This window comes from Chelonia mydas, chromosome 10 (genome assembly GCF_015237465.2).
Source record: "Chelonia mydas isolate rCheMyd1 chromosome 10, rCheMyd1.pri.v2, whole genome shotgun sequence".
In the NCBI taxonomy this organism is placed as follows: Eukaryota; Metazoa; Chordata; order Testudines; family Cheloniidae; genus Chelonia; species Chelonia mydas.
The window spans coordinates 39529813-39547271 of NC_051250.2; positions in this window are offsets into that span (position 1 = coordinate 39529813).

Sequence of the window (17459 nt, forward strand, 5' to 3'; positions counted from 1 at the left end):
ACACAGGGAGAGCTGTATGTGGAAGCCCAGGGCTAGAATAGCAGGGGGGCTGCAGGGCAGGGTTGAGGTTCATTAGCAGGGGTGTTGGGGTTGAGCTCAGGATGGGAATAGCAGGACCAGGACACACTATGAGATAGGACTGAGTGGAAGTGTCAGGGCTGTGAGGATGCTCAGAAAGCTGGGTGGTGGGGAGGAGGGGTTGTATGGCATCTCCCGCTGCTATCAGTCTCATTTTTGTGGCTACTTAAAACTCATCCAGATCTATTCTCTTCCTCAGCTGAATGACCCCCATGCTTCACCAGTGGGGGAAGGGTAAGAGAATCCTTTGTACTTTTAACTCTTTCAGATCCTGAGCTGTATTAGACATTGCTACATACAATCTCATCTCCACAGCACATTATTCCCCCCGACACACACAGACAGAATGTACCTCTGTATTTACACCCTTTTATATGACATCTGCTCTGTGAGGTATCATTTGAAAGCTCAATTTGTGGGTCATTATTGCCCTGGTGAAAGGTGTGGCAACATGGTATGTGAAGTTACAAGATACCCCACGTGGTGTTATTAACACAATTTCCAAACTCCACAGTCCTGGCCAAACAGAAATTGGCAAACAGGTCTGTTCTCAAAGGAATGGGTGCTTTGCTTAATTTGCATTTAAGCAGTAAACAGAGTCAAGCAGGCAGGGGAAAAAGGAAGCTCAATCAGGTGGGAAAAAGGCAGCAGGGAACATCCTCCCACATAGACATTTTGTCTCCTGGTGCTCCGGTGGAAAGGTTTTTTAAGATGGGGGTGTCACGGACTCATAGGTCGTGCCCACTCTTGGCCTGTACGATCCCTGGGGGGGGGGGAACCCCCTTCAGTGTGACAGCGCTTCTCGGGGGTCCACCCTCTCCCGAGGGTTAAGCCCCTCCACCTCCTAGAACCGCACCTCTCTGAGTCTTAGCACACCTGACAGCCACGTCAGGGGCGAATGGTCAGTGTACGCAGTGAAGCGCCACCCAAATAGATATGGCTGCAGCTTTTTAAGGGCCCACACCATGGCCAGGCATTCCTTCTTTATGGCCGTATAGTGTTGCTCCCTGGACAACAACTTCTTGCTCAGGTACACAATGGGGTGTCTCTCCCCCTTAGTATCAGTTTGCATCAGCACCACACCCAGCCCGGTGTCTGAGGTGTCAGTGAACACCAGGAAAGGTTTTTTAAAATCCGGGTTTACCAGCACCAGGCTTTGGATGCCCCTTTAGCCCACAGAGAGCCCTCTGGCACTGCTTGGTCCAGACCACTTTGTCCAGCTTTCCCTTCCTACAAAGCTCTGTGAGGGGAAATGCCAGGGAGCTAAAGTGTGGCACAAACCTCTGGTAGTACCCCACCATCCCAATGAAAGCCTGGACCTGCTTCTTAGTCTGGGGAGTGGGCCAATCCTTGATTGCCTCTACTTTGGACAGCTCTGGCTTCAGGTGGCCACTCCACACCTTGTGGCCCAGGTATGACACCTCTGCCATCCCCACCTTGCACTTTCCAGCTTTTATAGTCACTCCTGCATCCTGGAGGCAACCCAGCACCCTCTTCACCTGGGACACGTGTTCTTTCCAGGTCTGACTAAAGACACAGATATCGTCAATATACACTAGAGCAAAGTCCTCAATCCCCCTTAGTAACTGGTCCACCAGGGGAGGGAAGGTGGCAGGTGCCCCCTTGAGGCCAAAAAACAGGACCAGGAACTCAAAGAGCCCTATTGGGCTGGTGAAGGCAGACTTCGCCTTTGGTGAGATCCATGGTAGTGAGGTACCTGGCACCTCCCAACTTGTCTAGGATCTCATCGGTCCTAGGCATGGGGTAGGCATCTGAGACAGTGATGGCATTGAGCTTCTGATAGTCCACACAGAACCGGATCAACCCATCCTTCTTGGGGACCAGCGCCATGGGAGAGGCCCAGGGGCTCGAGGACGGCTGGATCACCCCTAAAGCCAGCATGTCTCCGACCTCTCTCTCCAGGTCCTGGGCTGTTTTCCCAGTGACCCTGAATGGTGAACACCTGTTGGGAAGGTTGACTCCCGTCTCCACCCGGTGAACAGCCAGGTTAGTGAGCCCAGGCTGGTTGGAGAACAGCTGCCAGTATGAATGCAACACCTCTCTGATCTCAGCCTGCTGGGCAGGGGTTAGCTGGTTTGAGAGGGGAATTGATTCCAGTGAGGGGTCAGCCCCCACCTCAGAGAGGAGTCCCACCAGGGGATCACCTGGTGGCTGTGTACACCTGGTGGTACACCTGGTGGCTGTGTGCCTGGTTGGACAGTTCCACTACATAGTTCCCCTCGTTTACCTGTCTGATGACCTTGAAGGGGCCATCCCAGGCAGCTTGCAGCTTGTTCTTCCTGACGGGGATGAGAAGCATCACCTGGTCCACGGTAGCATAGGAACGGGCACGTGCTGAGCGTTCGTACCAGACCTTCTGCTTCCTCTGTGCCCTGGCTATGTTTCCCCTAGCCAAGCCCATGAGCTCCATGAGCTTTTCCTCGAAGGTCAGAACATACTCCACTACTGATTCTCCATCGGGAGAGGCCTTCCCCTCCCACTTGTCCCTCATCAAGTCTAAGGGTCCCCTCACTCTCCTCCCATACGGCAACTCAATGGGGAAAACCCTGTGGATTCCTGGGACCCTTCCCTGTAAACAAACAGTAGATGGGGTAAATACTTGTCTCATCCTATGGATGCTGGTCCATAAATGTTTTCAGCATCATCTTTAGGGTCCCATTGAACCTCTCCACCAGCCCGTTGGACTGAGGGTGATATGCCAAGGCCCAGGTGTGTCAGACCCCACACTTCTGGACCTCCTTGGGGAATCCCACTCTGTTGAAAATGACCGTGCATCTGCCATGGTGTCTGCCTCGATAGAGGACAAGGCCACCACCTGGGGGTAGCGCGTAGCGAAATCTACCACCACCAGAATGTATTTCTTCTCCAATCAAGTCACCCTGCTGAGGGGCCCCACTATGTCCATAGCCACCTTCTGGAAAGGCTCCTCTATGATAGACAAAGGTCTCAGAGCTGCTTTACACTTATCCTGGGCCTTCCCCACCCTCTGGCAGGAGTCACAGAACCAGCAATACTGTTGGACAGAGCCAAAGACCTCGGGCCAGTAAAAGTTCTGCAGCAGCCTCTTCCTGGTGTGCTGGATGCCCTGATGTCCTGAAAGGGGAATATCATGGGCCAAGTACAACAGTCTGCGGTGGTACCTCTGGGGGATCACCAACTGCCTCCTGGCCTTCCAAGGTTCATTTTGCCCCGAACCAGCCCATTCCCAGTACAGGAATCCCTTCTCCCACAGGAATCTCTCTGAGCAATCCTCCCCCTGGGATTGTGCACCACTGTAGCCAGCAAGGGCCCTCAGCTTCTCTAAGCAGGGATCCTCCTGCAGCTCCATCTACAATTCAGCTGCTGGATCTGAGGGTACTGCCCTGGTTTGCAGTGCCAGAGTTTCCCCACCTTGGGACAGAGGCTCCAGCCCAGCCCTGTCAAGCCCTACCCTTCAGTCTGCCCCTTCGGGAGGTCCCGCATCCCCCTTTAGCTCTGGCTCCAGGTAAAGACCAGGGTGCTCTGAGTGTCATCCGGACAGTTCTCCAAGTCATTACCTATTAGCACCTTGGTAGGCAGGTGATTGTGCACCCCAACCTCTTTTGGTCCTTCCTTAGCCCCCCATTTCAGGTGTATCCTCGCTACAGGCACCTTGACGGGGGGCCCGAACACTCCCCCCAGGGTCACGTATGCATAGGGAACTAGCTGATCTGGGTCCACCACCTTGGGCCACCCAAGTGTCACCTCTGCACCTGTGTCCCAGAATCCTGGATGCTCCTTCCCCCCACCTCAATGGGGATGATGTGGTGATTGTTCCCCGGGGTCTGTCCCACGCTCCCCCTGCTGGCCTGGTGGTCTTTCCCCCTGGCATAGCCCTATCGACTACAGCCCCCTGGACCGGTGGTGCCCCCTCTCAGTGGGCTTCCACCCAGTTGACACCCCGCAGGTTCTGCTTGGCTGCCATTTCCTTCATCTTCAGGCACTGCACTACCTTGTGTCCTTTTTGGCCACAATAATTACATTTCAGGTCCCTCAAGTCCCACGAGGGGCGTTGGCCCGCCCCAGCATTCACGGGCACCCCTGGAGTCCCACCTTTGAGAGGACTCTGGGTGACTCCCCTTCTGAGTCCCCGATGTGAGTCTCCCTCCTGCTCCCAATCTCCTCATCTGCCAGTGCACCGGCACTGCGCAGATCTTTAGGCTTCTGGTCCACTAACCACATCTTAAGGTCTGGACGGCAGATGTCATACAGCTGCTTCAACCCCACCAGGTTATACCCTCTGCAGTAGTAGCCCCTGTGTAGGGGTAGGATTTTATATTTGTAGTAAAGGTCATAGTTTCTGCTTTTCAAAAAGGGTGGCTGGCAGGATAAAGGAATGACCCTCTGGGGCACTGGTTTTAGGACAAGTTGTATTATAAAAGATGGGCTTTTGTTTTCTATATGCATTATAAACTTCCCTCTAGTCATTTCTTTGTTTTAAGGTTTAGTGAGTAAAAGACAGGGTCATGTATTGTGTCTCTGTTAATTAGATTAGAGGAATACTGAAGGCCCAAGCCACAGTGTGAACTGTTTTGATTATAAAATTTAGCAAGGTTTAATTTACAATGTCTTTTCGCTCAATATAAAATACTGCTGTTTGTATTCTCAAAGGTCTCTGTAAAAGACTGTTTGTGTGATGAGGAATGCATGCATCAGGAAAAGATAAGGTGTGAAGGCCATTATCAGAGCCAGATGGTCAAGGGAGGAGGAGTGAAGAAATTTGACAGACTTATCGACACCAGAGAACTGTCAATGCACTTCCATGACTGAGGGAAGGCAAATTGATGACCCTGAGGTGGAGGCTGGCACCCCTAAAGACAAGACAATTGATTAAATCAAAAGGACAGGATGGCCCTCTGGAAGGTGCTTTGGAATGTTAACATCAAAAGATAACACTGATTAAGGAATAACCGGTCACAGACTGACACAGCAAAATCCACAGATTTCAATGGAGAAAAAAAGACTATAAGAACAGGGTCTTTGCCATGGGACTTTGGTTCGGCTTGCCACTACTCCAGGAGCATTGGATTGTGACCGACAGAGCCCGGCTCCCCTCTGCGACCAATCTGGCTGTCCACAAGATTGATCCAGACTCTGGACTGGTAACTATAAACATTGACTGATGGGACTGTGTGCATGGTGTGTGTGTGTGTGTGTGTGTGTGACTGAAAAAGATATGCTAACTGCTCTATTCTCAATAAATGTGGCATTTTGCCTTCTCCCCTATAAAAGATCTCATGTGCTTTGTATAGCATAACACCTTCATCCTTCCCACACTTACTGAGATATTCCCCAGAAGGCTGGTGACCTCCTTGGGGTCTTGCATACACCCCAGAATCATTTCCTGTATGCCTCGGGGGTCAGTTAAAACATCAGCAGCAAAGCCTGATTGAACAGGTCATAGTCCCCCATCTCAATATCATCCATTTGGCTGAATGCCTCTATGGCCTTGGGACCAAGCAGGGGGGGTAGACAGCAGAGCCTATCACACACCTTCTCAAAGGCTGTGAAGTAGGCATCAGTATTCCCCCCCTTCCTTAAACTGGGGCAGCAGTTTAGTGTCTAGATTCCTGTAACAATGCAGCCTCTGGCAGGACACTACTGAGAGTATCAAAATTCAGGACAAATTGCTTAGAGCAGGGCAGTCACAGCCCAAAGCTGGGTGTCCTTTATTATTAAGGCACACCAAACCAGCCAAACAGAGAAGATTTCGGTTTTACCCCACTGGCTAACCAGAAGTCATACAAGCAATTCCCTCAGATACTCCAGTTCCCTTGTATCACCACCAGCACTGCTCCTTATCAGGACAAATGGTTATAAAAAAACAATACCCCAGTAAAAGAAAAAAGGTTCTCCTGATCCCAAAGGACCAAGCCCCAGACCCAGGTCAATATACAAATCAGACCTTACCCACAAATCACGCTGTTGCCAATCCTTTAGAATCGAAAATCTAAAGGTTTATTCATAAAAGGAAAAAGATATAGATGAGAGCTAGAACTGGTTAAGTGGAATCAATTACATACAGTAATGGCAAAGTTCTTGGTTCAGGCTTCTAGCAGTGATGGAATAAACTACAGGCTCAAATCAAGTCTCTGGAGTACATCCACAGCTTGGATGGTTCATTCAGTCCTTTGTTCAGAGCTTCAGTGTAGCAAAGTTCCTCCAGAGGTAAGAAGCAGGATTGAAGACAAGATGGAGGGGTTTCCAGGGCCTTTTATATATTCTGCCATGTGGAAGGACACCCCTTTGTTCTTACTGTGGAAAGTCACAACAGCAAGATGGAGTTTGGAGTCACATGGGCAAGTCACATGTCCATGCACGACTCAGATCTTTACAGGAAGAGCAGCCATTGCTCACATGCTATCTTGAACGTTCCCATGAAGACTTCTCATGTGGACTGGAGTCTCCCAAGGTCCATTGTTAGTTAAGTGTTTGGAGTCTCCCAAGGTCCGTTGTCAGCTAAGTATTTCTTCATTGGGCACTTAATCTGCAAATTCCTTTCTCAAGAAGCTGACCAAATGCTTCACAAATGCTACTTACAATCAAACACATTGAGATACAAGTTGTGACAAATTTCCGAGCCTGAATTGGTGGGTCCTGCGCTTCCAGGCTGATTCAATGGCCTCAGAAACTCACTAAGGCCCCAATGTGACCTTCCTTTCACAGTGTAGCAGCAAGAGTCACAGCCTATTGAGTTACTTTCATCACAGGCCAGTATGGGAGATGGGAAGGGGAAATACCCCACAGTCTTTGTTGCTCCCTAGCGCTCAGTAGGCACAGTTTGGCCTCCTGACTGGACCAAGGCCTGCTTCCCCTCTCAAGGTGATCTCTGTAGAGCATGGTGGTGGGAGGAACCTGGGCCCACCCTCTACTCTGGGTTCCAGCCCAGGGACCCTAATGGTAGCAGCTGTTGGCGGATATTCCTACACCACTGAAGCTGCTTTGATTCCCTGGGCTACTTCCCCGTGGTCCCCTTTTCCTAGCTTCACCCTTACCTTAGGATACAGCAATACTTCCTCTCCTCCAACTCCTTTCACCTGGGCTTCCCCCAAGGGGGCTGGAAAGGAGAGCTTTTAAGCAGTATGAGCGAGACCTTGTTGGTTCCAGCTGTCTCTATTAGCCTAACGGCTGTAACTTATGCTTTGCCAGTTAATTGGGGTCAGATACCAACATTAGCCTAAGGACCTTAACTGGTTAATTGGCGTCAGGTGTCTTGATTGGCTTAGAGTAGTCTTTGTTTGGCTATCCAGGGAACAGGGACCTGCTCCTTCTGTAGCTACTTTCCCTGCCTTCCTCTTTGGCCTGGAGGGAGGCAGGGGGCTACTACTCCTGCTGGGCCCTGGGCCCTCGCTGTTGCTGCTTCTCCAGCTACTCCCTCTCTGCTACATGGTTGCTGGCTGGCTGGACCCCCCCAACCCTCGGTTGCTGCTGCTCCTGCTGCAGCCCTTTGGTGGAGGGGCCTGCTGGCCCACTCCCCAGAGGAGGTGAGTGAGGGATCCCAGCCCTGGCCATTGCTGCTGCTGCTGTGGACACCGTCACCACCACCACTACCACCTGGAAAGGGTCTCTCCTGCCTGGCCAACAGGCTCCCTGATGGAGTCACTGCTGCTGTGCTTGCTGCCTGGGAGCTGCTGGAGCCTTGAGGTAGAGAAGAAGAGGATTGTTCGCTGCTGGAGGAGTGCGCAGAGACTTTGCAGACCACCATGGAGGGGGTCTCCAAGACTGAGTAATTTTTGAACTGTGCTCTTGTGGTGGGGGTTTTGACTGTCTTTGTGGGGACACTGGGGGTGTGGCGTGGAGCCTGCCCCTGGTCCATCTGTGTCCCCCATGCCCCTCCACCACCCCCACTGGCCACTTACCATGTTCCTCAGCTCCTGCCTATGGGACTCAGCTGCTTGCCTCACTAGCCACGCATTTTTGCCACCATTTGGGCCTGAAGCAGCAGCCAGCATCAACTGCCTCTTTACAAGCGCACGTGGGCGCATGTCCCCCTCCCCTTGGACTGACCCCCACACACAGCAGACCACCAGCTTTTCCTCTTACTACCTCCATCTTGCAGCCTTTGCTCCCCCATTTTGCCCTGGCCCCTCAGCAGCTTCAGGCTTTAGTTTCCTTGCCTGCCCCACCCTTTTCCCTCTGTAGTTTTACTTGTTTGTTTGCCCCGCTGCAGCCTCTGCAGTTAGCCCCTTGGTTTCCCTGTCCTACCTCGAGCCTGGTTACTTAGCCCCTCACTCCGTGCGCCCATGCCCTCCTCTCATATGCTTGTGCCCCTCCCGTTTTAGTTGACCCCATCTCACTGCACCCCCCAAGCTATTCTAGCCACTCTCCCCTAGTGCAGCTAGAGGAGCTGGAATTCCATCTTGTGTAGGTGACTGGACCCCCAAATCCTTCATAGCCCCCCACCCATCCAGCCCTCCCCTTTCCAGTGCGCTCCTCCCCTGCCTGCAGCCTAGCAGGGAGGAGTGGTTGACCTGTTTCCCCTCCTCCCTCCCTGCTCACTATGGTGGGGGAAAAGGTGGGTGGAACCCCGCAGTCAGCCCCCACTGACTCTCCTCCACCTGCCCTCCCGTCATTCCCTCTGGCTCCCATCTCACCCGCCGCTGCCAAACCACCTGCTAGGGCCCCCGCTGGGGCACCGGCAGTGGCGGGCAAAGGGGTGGACTCCACTGCTGCCACGTCCCTCGCCCCCTCCCGCCCCCCAGCCGGCGGGAAAGGACAAGGGAAAAAGAAGGGCAAGGGCCCCACCAAAACAGTGAAGCCTCCATGGTAGGGGCTGCCCCGCCGCTGCAGACCCGCTACCGGCCGCGGCGTCCCTCCCTGCTGCTCCCTCCAGCAGCTTTGCAGGTGCCCCTTTCCCAGCCCCGAGGGCATATGCGCAGGTGGCGGCGGCTCCCCCGCCTGCTGCTACATCATCTCTCCCGGCCACCTTTCGGCTACCATCTCTGGCGGCCGGGGTCCCTTCCCCACATTGACCAGGAAGCACGGTGTCCGTTGCCTCCTGGTGCCCACCTCGCCCCAAGTGGAGACCTACGTGCTGGTGTTGGCGACGGTGGTGGGGCCCACGGCAAGACTGTCAGCCTCCAAAATTTACAGGAAGGTCGTCTTCTTCCTGGCAGGAAGGCGGTGGAGAAGGGCCTGGCGGTGGGGGGCGTGTTCGTCCCCCTGGAGCCGCTGGAGGACCTGGGCGTCCAGTTGGTCTTGACCTCCATCCCTCTATTCCTCCCTAATGCCGCCCTGTTATCTTTCCCATCTACCCTGGGGAAACCCATCTCCGTAGTTGGTCCTCTCTCACTGGGCTGCAAAGACCCCATCCTCCATCATGTCCTCTTGTTCTGCCAGCAGGTGCAGCTTGAACTGCTGCCAGCCGCACGTGACGCAGAAGCACTTGTGGAGTCCTTTCTGGTCCCCTACCAGGGGGCCTGCTACCAGGTGCATTATTCTATGGGGGAAGCCCGGTGCTACCTCTGCCGGGCGATGGGGCATGTCTGGAGGGACTGCCCCTTGGCCTGGCAAGGAGGAGAATCCGGGACCCCCGAGCCCCGGCAGGGCGCTGGCCCTGTCATCGCCAGCCGCCCTGTCTGCCCAGCCCACCACTGCTCCCGCTTGGGCCCTGGAGGCACCCCCACTCAGCGCGCCCAGATGAGCAGGAGAGCTCCTCCCCTGCTGCATGCAGTCTGGTGGGGCCTATGGAGGAGAGTGCGGAGAGATTACTGCCGGGCATGGGAAAGGACCCGCCCCAGGGGGAGTTTTCCCTCCCTCATGCCACCTCACCTCTACCTCCCTGACTTCCCGTGCCAACACCCCTGCCCCCCCACCTGACCCCTGTTCACAAGCCCACTGACAATACCATGGAGGGCTGGGTCCAAGTTCAGGGGAAACGGGGCAAGCAGAAGGCTCAAGCTCCACTTCTCCATCTGATGCAGAGGCCCCTCTTAAGACCAGGAAAGGGGCCACTGACACCGAGCCTTCTGCCTTGCCCCTGGGTGCATCCCATCTGCTAGAGCTGGCTGGGGATGATGTGGCAGCAATGGAGGGTAGCACTGCCCCTCCTCCAGAGTCCCTCCTTGAGGGGGCCTCCGATAGAGCCCCTCCTGTCCCCTTGCCACCTCAGGCCCCTGCGAGCCCCAAGGCGAGCGTCGCTTCAGGCACTGGTGAAGAGGTCGTTGGGATGGTGGGTGGTGTTCTTCCCTCCATTTTTGAGGAGATTGAGGCCCTGGGTCTGACCCCAGTCACCCAGGGGAAAGACGACCCTCTGCCAGCGGGCCTCGATCTGGGCGACCTTGCCCCGGCCCCCCTTTCCCCATGCTCCCTCCCCGCACCACTGCTTCTGGTCCCGCCTCCAAGGAATCCCTGAACTCTTCTACCAACCCGGCCATGGATGGCACTCTGCTACGGGCCATCGAGCCACTTGAGGTGATGGCCAGTGCCATGCGGCTTGGACCAGAGTTAACAGGGGTATTCCTCACTGATGCGGGGCGGCCGACCTCCTTCCTGGGTATGGGCCCCACTGCTGCTTGTCCATCTGATGATGTAGTGGCTGAAACACTCACCATAGAGCCTGGGACTGGCATCACCAAGGACCCCCTTCCTGCTCCACAGACCCCTGAGCCGGGCCGAGAGGTGCCACCCCCCAGTAGCTCGGCTGTTGGGGCCCACGTTCCTGCTTCTGCACCTCTACCTGACCCTGCTCCTGCTCCCTGCCCTGCCACACCCGTGCCGCTGATGCCATCCCTGCCCCCTTCCCCTCCACCTCCCGTGCTGCTACTGCCACCCCGGGGCCATCTCCTTCCCCTTCCCAGAGGATGACCCCCAGGGAGTGGCCTTTGTGTTCCCCATGTCACAACCCCCTATGGGCTGCTATTTTCCCTCCGCCACCCTCCACTGAGCCGGGGTCTGAGGCGGGCTGCGTGGTGTCACGCCGGGGGTCTGCCCCCTGCCTGTCCATCTCAGTAGGGCATGGGGCTTCGATAGGAGCCCCGCCGGAGGACGGCCATGAGCCAGCGACCCCACCCCCCCGATAGGCTGTGAGACGAGCTGCGAGAGTTTCTCCATGATGCCCATGGGTCCTGGAACAAGGTACATCTTGCTTTCCAGCTCTGGGGGGAGTTTTATGAAATCCTCCGGGCGGGGAGGCTGGGCGCTTCGGCCTACCAACGGACCCACTGCTTCCATGACTCCCTGTTCACATATGGGGTCGGTCACAGATTGTTGTGTGGCCCAACGGTGGCCGCGAGCATCCCTGCCAGCAAGGATCCCCCCCAGTCCTCCCTATGGCACCCACCACCTTCGCTGCACTAAACACCCTGGGCTGTAGGGTGGGTCTCTGCAGATGCCAGGTGCTCTCCTTTCTTCAGGACAGGGGGGGGTACTCTGTGGGTTTCCTGCAGGAAACCCATACAGATCCAGCCACCGAAGCCAGTTGGTGGCTGGAGTGCGGGGACAAGGTTTATTTCAGCCACCTCACAGCTCGTACGGCTGGAGTGGCTACCCTGTTCTCCTCTGACCTATGGCCCAAGGTGCTAGGGGTTGCCGAGGCTGTGCTGGGCCCCTGGCTCTGCAGGGAGGGGCTGGTGGTCAATCTTGTCAATGTCTATGCCCCGACATCGGGCCCAGAGAAGCTGTGATTTTTTTCAGGAGGCGTCCGCCTTCCTCAGCTCCTTGGATCCTCGCGAGTGCCTGGTCCTGGGCAGGGACTTTAACACCACCCTTGCTGAACGGGACGGCTCAGGGGCGGGCAGTGTCTGGCCGCTGCGGACACTCTAGACTGTCACTCCCTGTTGGACGTCTGGCACGACCACCACCCAGCTGATGTCTCGACGTTCACCTTTGCCCAGGTGGAGGCCGATCAGTAGCGCCACTCCCGGTTGGACTGCATTTACTTTCACACTGTCACCTTTCACGGGCCCACTCCTCCAGCATCCGGCTGGCCCCATTCTCGGATCACCATCTGGTGACCGTGATGGCCTCTCTCAGTGCTGAGAGGCCGGGGCCAGCCTATTGGCATTTTAATAACAGCTTGCTGGAGGATGTGGGCTTCGTGGCATCCTTACGGGAGGTCTGGCTGGCCTGGCGAGGGCAGCAGTGCACCTTTCCCTCAGCGCGGGGGTGGTGGGACATGGGGAAACTTGTCAGGATGTGCTGCAACCAGATAACACTTTAGGATGACTTATATGTACTGAGATAATATATGTGCTCATACATGGATTATCGACAGAGATTGACCGCATTTCAGATAATTAGCTACATGGAGATAAGCTATGCACCTGCACATAGCTTATAAAATCAAAGCAACCACACTAAGAATTTGGCCCACCCGATTGGTTGGTCTGTTTTAAAACACAGTTGACAGATAAGATAAAAAATACAAAGGCACAGGACTAAAGGTGTGTGTTTGGGTCATAAGGGGACCCCTCTTTGATCGGGAAACCTGATCCTCACCCCCTGAACCGAAGGGATGTGCACTTGTCTGTACCTGGCCAGTGTGGAAAACAGCTGACTGAAGGGTAACGTATTTTTGGATGAATGCAGGGTAAGATTATGGAGTGAAGAAGTCTGGTTGCTCAAGCTGAATTGATCTCAAGTTTGCATCGATACTATAGGGTTAAGAATAGTAGTAAGTAGTTGATACATGTACTTGTGCTGGTCTTCAGTATACCTTGCCATTTATATTAATCCTTATTCAGTGCTGGTCTTTAATTTTTCTTTTCTTATTTTGTCTGTGTTGCCTTTATAGCCAGAAGTCATTTTGAGGAATAATTAGTAGTTTTAATGTCTCTAATACGGGCACTACTCAACCTCATTACATCTGTGTTGGGTGATGGGAAGTAGCGATCACCCAGGGCACAATTAGGGCCCTGATGCATGTCCCCTTCTTCCTTCATCTCCACAATCTCCATCCGAGAGGCATTCCGTAAGACCTCTCCGGGCTGCTGGGCTTCTACCAGGACCTCCTCCAGAACTGGAAACTGGTCTCGGCTACCAGGTCTGTGGCGGCCACCAAGGGGGTGGATCTCCTCGTGGAGCCCCTGCTATACAACCCTCAACTTCGTGTGCAGGTGGCGGAAGAGGTTGGTCCTGGCAGAAGTCACCAGAGTCAGAGACCTCCTGGACGATGACTGAGGAGACTGGCTGGATTCCCTAACGCTTGCTCAGTGCATGGGGCTCTCTGGCCCTTGTACTCTCCGACACGTACTTCAGGAGGTGAAGGCCACTATGCTGCCTGCTCCTTGGGCCTACCTCGACCGAGTCCTGTGAGAGGCTGCCCCCGCCCACCCTGCACCCCAGGCCCTATGGACCTTTTCATCAGGCTCCTGCCCCAGGGACCCACCCAGCCACCCAACCCCTTCACCATGAGCCACCTGCACAAATTGTAGCCAGCTTGCTTCCGGACCACGCCAAGGAAATATCTGTACATGCTCGTGCTCCACACCCTTCATGTCCTCCCCCTCATGTCCTGCCCCGACACAAAGTGGCTGGACCTCAACCACCTTTGGAGCGTGAGGCACCACGGTGGGCCAGCCTATACTCCACCCCGGATCTGAGGCCCACCAGGGGTATCAGTTGATGACTCCTTCATGGGGCCGTGAGCACAGGTGTGTTCTTGGTGCAGTTCACCCCCATCCCAGACACCTGCCCTTTCTGTGGTGTGAGGGAGACCCTGGCGCACATGTACCTGGAGTCACCAAGTTGCAGCCCCTCTTCCGGCTCCTCCAGAACCTCCTGCTGTGGTTATGGCTGTACTTCTCCCCCCACTTATTCATCTTTGCACACCCTATCTGTGGCCCCACAAAGTTGCAGGACCTTCTTGTCAACCTCCTCCTAGCCCTTGCCATTTTGGCTATCTACAAAACCAGGGAGAGGAGGCTGACCAACAGGGTTTCCTGTGACTGTGGGGCCTATTTCTGTTCCTCGGTCCATTCACGCATCTGGGCAGAGTTCCTCTGGGCGGCATCCGCTGGCTCCCTTGATGCCTTTGAGGAGAAGTGGGTGCTGTCTGGGGTTCTCTGCTCGGTGTCCCGCTCCGGTTCCCTTTGTTTAGCCCTGTAATCTCACTCCCATTCCTGTTGTATCATTAGTTGTCCCCCGCACTTATTTGGCATCCCAGACCTGTGGATCCTCCCCTTAGGCTGGGGGGAGGACCTTTAGTAGTGGGTGGGCAGAAGCCCACTCACCTCCCGGATCCCAACGGGATTACTCTTATATCCTTCTGGTCTGAGTCTGTCACAAAGTACATAGCCAATATTCATACTTTTAACTACAAAAATGACACACACATACAAACAAACAGCATCATCATAACCAGCAAATCATAATCTTTTCATAGACATCTCACTCGACAACTTTTGTGCAATATTTGCAGCAAATATATAACATTGGTTATAACAATGATCTATAGAGTCAAAGTTCATGTCAATATCATAATTCCCTACAAAACTGGTGTCTCGGGGCCCTTCGCCACTTACCTCCTTGACAGGACCTCTTGGTCCACTTCTCCTCCAACTCATGCTTCCGCTGTTCTGCACGGTCTGCCAGCCTCTGCTCCTCCAGTTCCATTGATTCCAGCTCCAGTCTCTGCAGCTCCTGCAGGGAGAAACCTGACTGGGGAGTTGGGTCTGATAGACTCCCGGCTGCTACACAGACTGCCCCAAGATAAGTCCCAGCTCTCCAAGAGCCTCTCTGGGGTCTGGAGCCTGTTCCTCAGACTGGTCATTCTCTACAAGCTGAGCCATCAGCTGCTCCTTAGTGAGCGTCCCCACGCTCAGCCCAGACATGCCACGTCCCTCTTACAGAGCTGGTTATAGGCCATTTCGGCACTGGTTCCTTCAATTCCCTCCTTTTATCACTGGCAGCCACTCACTGCAAAATGCCTGCACTCGCAGCCAACTGTCTACAGGGTGCATCTGTGATGGGTTGGATCACAGAAACCCCATTGGGGCTGCCAACTGATGTGCCAAAACTACTTCTGCCCCTGCTTTCCCTGCCAGCTTGGGCCTCCAGAGCCTGCGCCTTGCTGTGCCAGACACCCTTGCTGGCCACAAACAGACTCAGGTCTGAACCACGTCCCACAAACTGCCAGTTTAACTGAAAGCACCTTAGGAAGTGTTCTTGTCTTTAACACTCAGATGCCCAGCTCCCAGTGGGGTCCAAACCCCAAATAAATCCATTTTACCCTGTATAAAGCTTATACAGGATAAACTCAAATTGTTCACCCTCTATAACACAGAGAGATATGCACAGCTGTCCCCCCCGGTATTAATACATACTCTGGATTAATTAATAAGTAAAAAGTGATTTTATTAAATACAGAAAGTAGGATTTAAGTGGTTCCAAGTAGTAACAGACAGAACAAAGTGAATTACCAAGTAAAATAAAATACGCAAGTCTAAGCCTAATACAGTAATAAAACCGAACACAGATAAAATCTCACCCTGAGATGTTTCAATAAGTTTCTTTCACAGACTGGACGCCTTCCTAGTCTGGGCACAATCCTTTCCCCTGGTACAGCCCTTGTTCCAGCTCAGGTGGTAGCTAGGGGATCTCTCATGATTGCAGCTCCCTTTGTTCTGTTCCACTCCTTTATATGGCTTTGGCACAAGGCTGGAATCTTTTGTCTCTCTGGGTGGTCCCGCAAATGGAAAAGCACCAGGTTTAAGATGGATTTTGGTACCAGGTGACATGGTCACATTTCCTGTGAGACTCCAAGCCTTCATTCCTCCAAGCCTGACTCACAGGAAGGCCTGCCTGCAAACAGAGCCATCCACAGTCAAATTTTCCTTGCTGATGGGAACCATTAAGATTCCAAACCATCATTAATGGCCCACACTTTCCATAATTACAATAGGCCCTCAGTTGTATTTCATATTTCTAGTTTCAGATACTAGAGGGATACATTTATACAAATAGGATGACCATTCAGTAGACAATAAGCTTTGTAATGATACCTTACAAGAGACCTTTTGCATGAAGCATATTTTAGTTACATTATATTCACACTCATCAGCATATTTTCATAAAATCTTATAGAGTGCAATGTCACAGCATCCACAAACCGTCCTCTGCTACCACGTTGTCACGGACTCACAGGTCTTGCCCAGTCTTGGCCCATACAGTCCCTGGGGAGAATCCCTTTCAGTGTGACAGCCCTTATTGGGGGTCCACTCTCTCCCAGGGGTTAAGCCCCTCTGTCTCCTGGAACTGCGCCTCTCTGAGCCTTAGCACACCTGTCTCTCACCTTGGGCCCCCTCAGGGAGTCTGCTCACTCTGGACCCCCAGGGCCTCCACTCCCAGAGGGAATAATGCAACCCTGTTCTCTAGACTGGAGCGACTGTCAGCCAGCATAAAACAGGAGGGTTTACTGAGCGTCTGAACACAGGATAGGAAACTCTCAGGGCCCTCTGGCCTGGCCTCCCTCAGCACAGCACATCTAAGTCTCTCCTGCCTCCACATGGGCTCTGCCTGCTCATTCTCTCCAGGCCTGAGTCCCCATGCTTTCCAGCTGGGCATCTGATATCACCTCCCCCAAGCTCTACCACTGTCCATTCTCTTCTATCCAGGTAAACAGGGCCTCCTCTCCTCTCAGCCGTCCTTTGCACCCCTCTGGCTGGAACTGGCTCATCAGGTCACCAGGGTCTTCTCTTCTCATCCCATTAACCTTCCACTGTCCAGAAGTGTCTGTGACTCCCAAAGTGGGCCTCCTGGTCACCAGTTGCTGGGTTATCCGTTCTCCAGGTCATTGGCTGGGGTCCCAAGTTCCATCGCTGGTCCTCTGTAAGAACAAACTCCCTCTCCCATCACCTTGTTAAACCAGTAACACCCAGGGAAACTGAGTCCCACCCCCTCTGTATGCAAACCATTGAAAAAACCAAGAGAACTCCCCACTTTGTCACAGGGGGACTGAAACTAAAAAGGAGGGATAAACACCTGAAGGCACCCTCTCTCTCTTCTTGCTCATCATACTCACTGGACCTGAAGTGACAAAGGAAGCACTCCTTGGACTCTGGAGAAGGGGTCCTGACCTCCAGGGTTTGGTCATGGAGACTGCTGAAAGCATGTGGTGAGAAACTTTGCTTGGACTTTTACAGTGCCTTGTTGAGGTGCCTAATTTAACAAAAATGTGTTAAATTAGGCACCTCAACAAGGCATTGTAAGACACGCAAGGTTGCTGGGCTGGGATGACACAGCTGCTCATTAGTCTGGATTGTACCCTGATAGATCACATCCATCCCTCCACCCACTTTAGGATCCTCATTCTTTCTTCCCATGGGCTTTCAAAGCTCTGTACTTCTTCAATCTGCAAATCGGTCTGCCACCCCTTTGCCAAATGAGAAAAAAAATCAGTGATA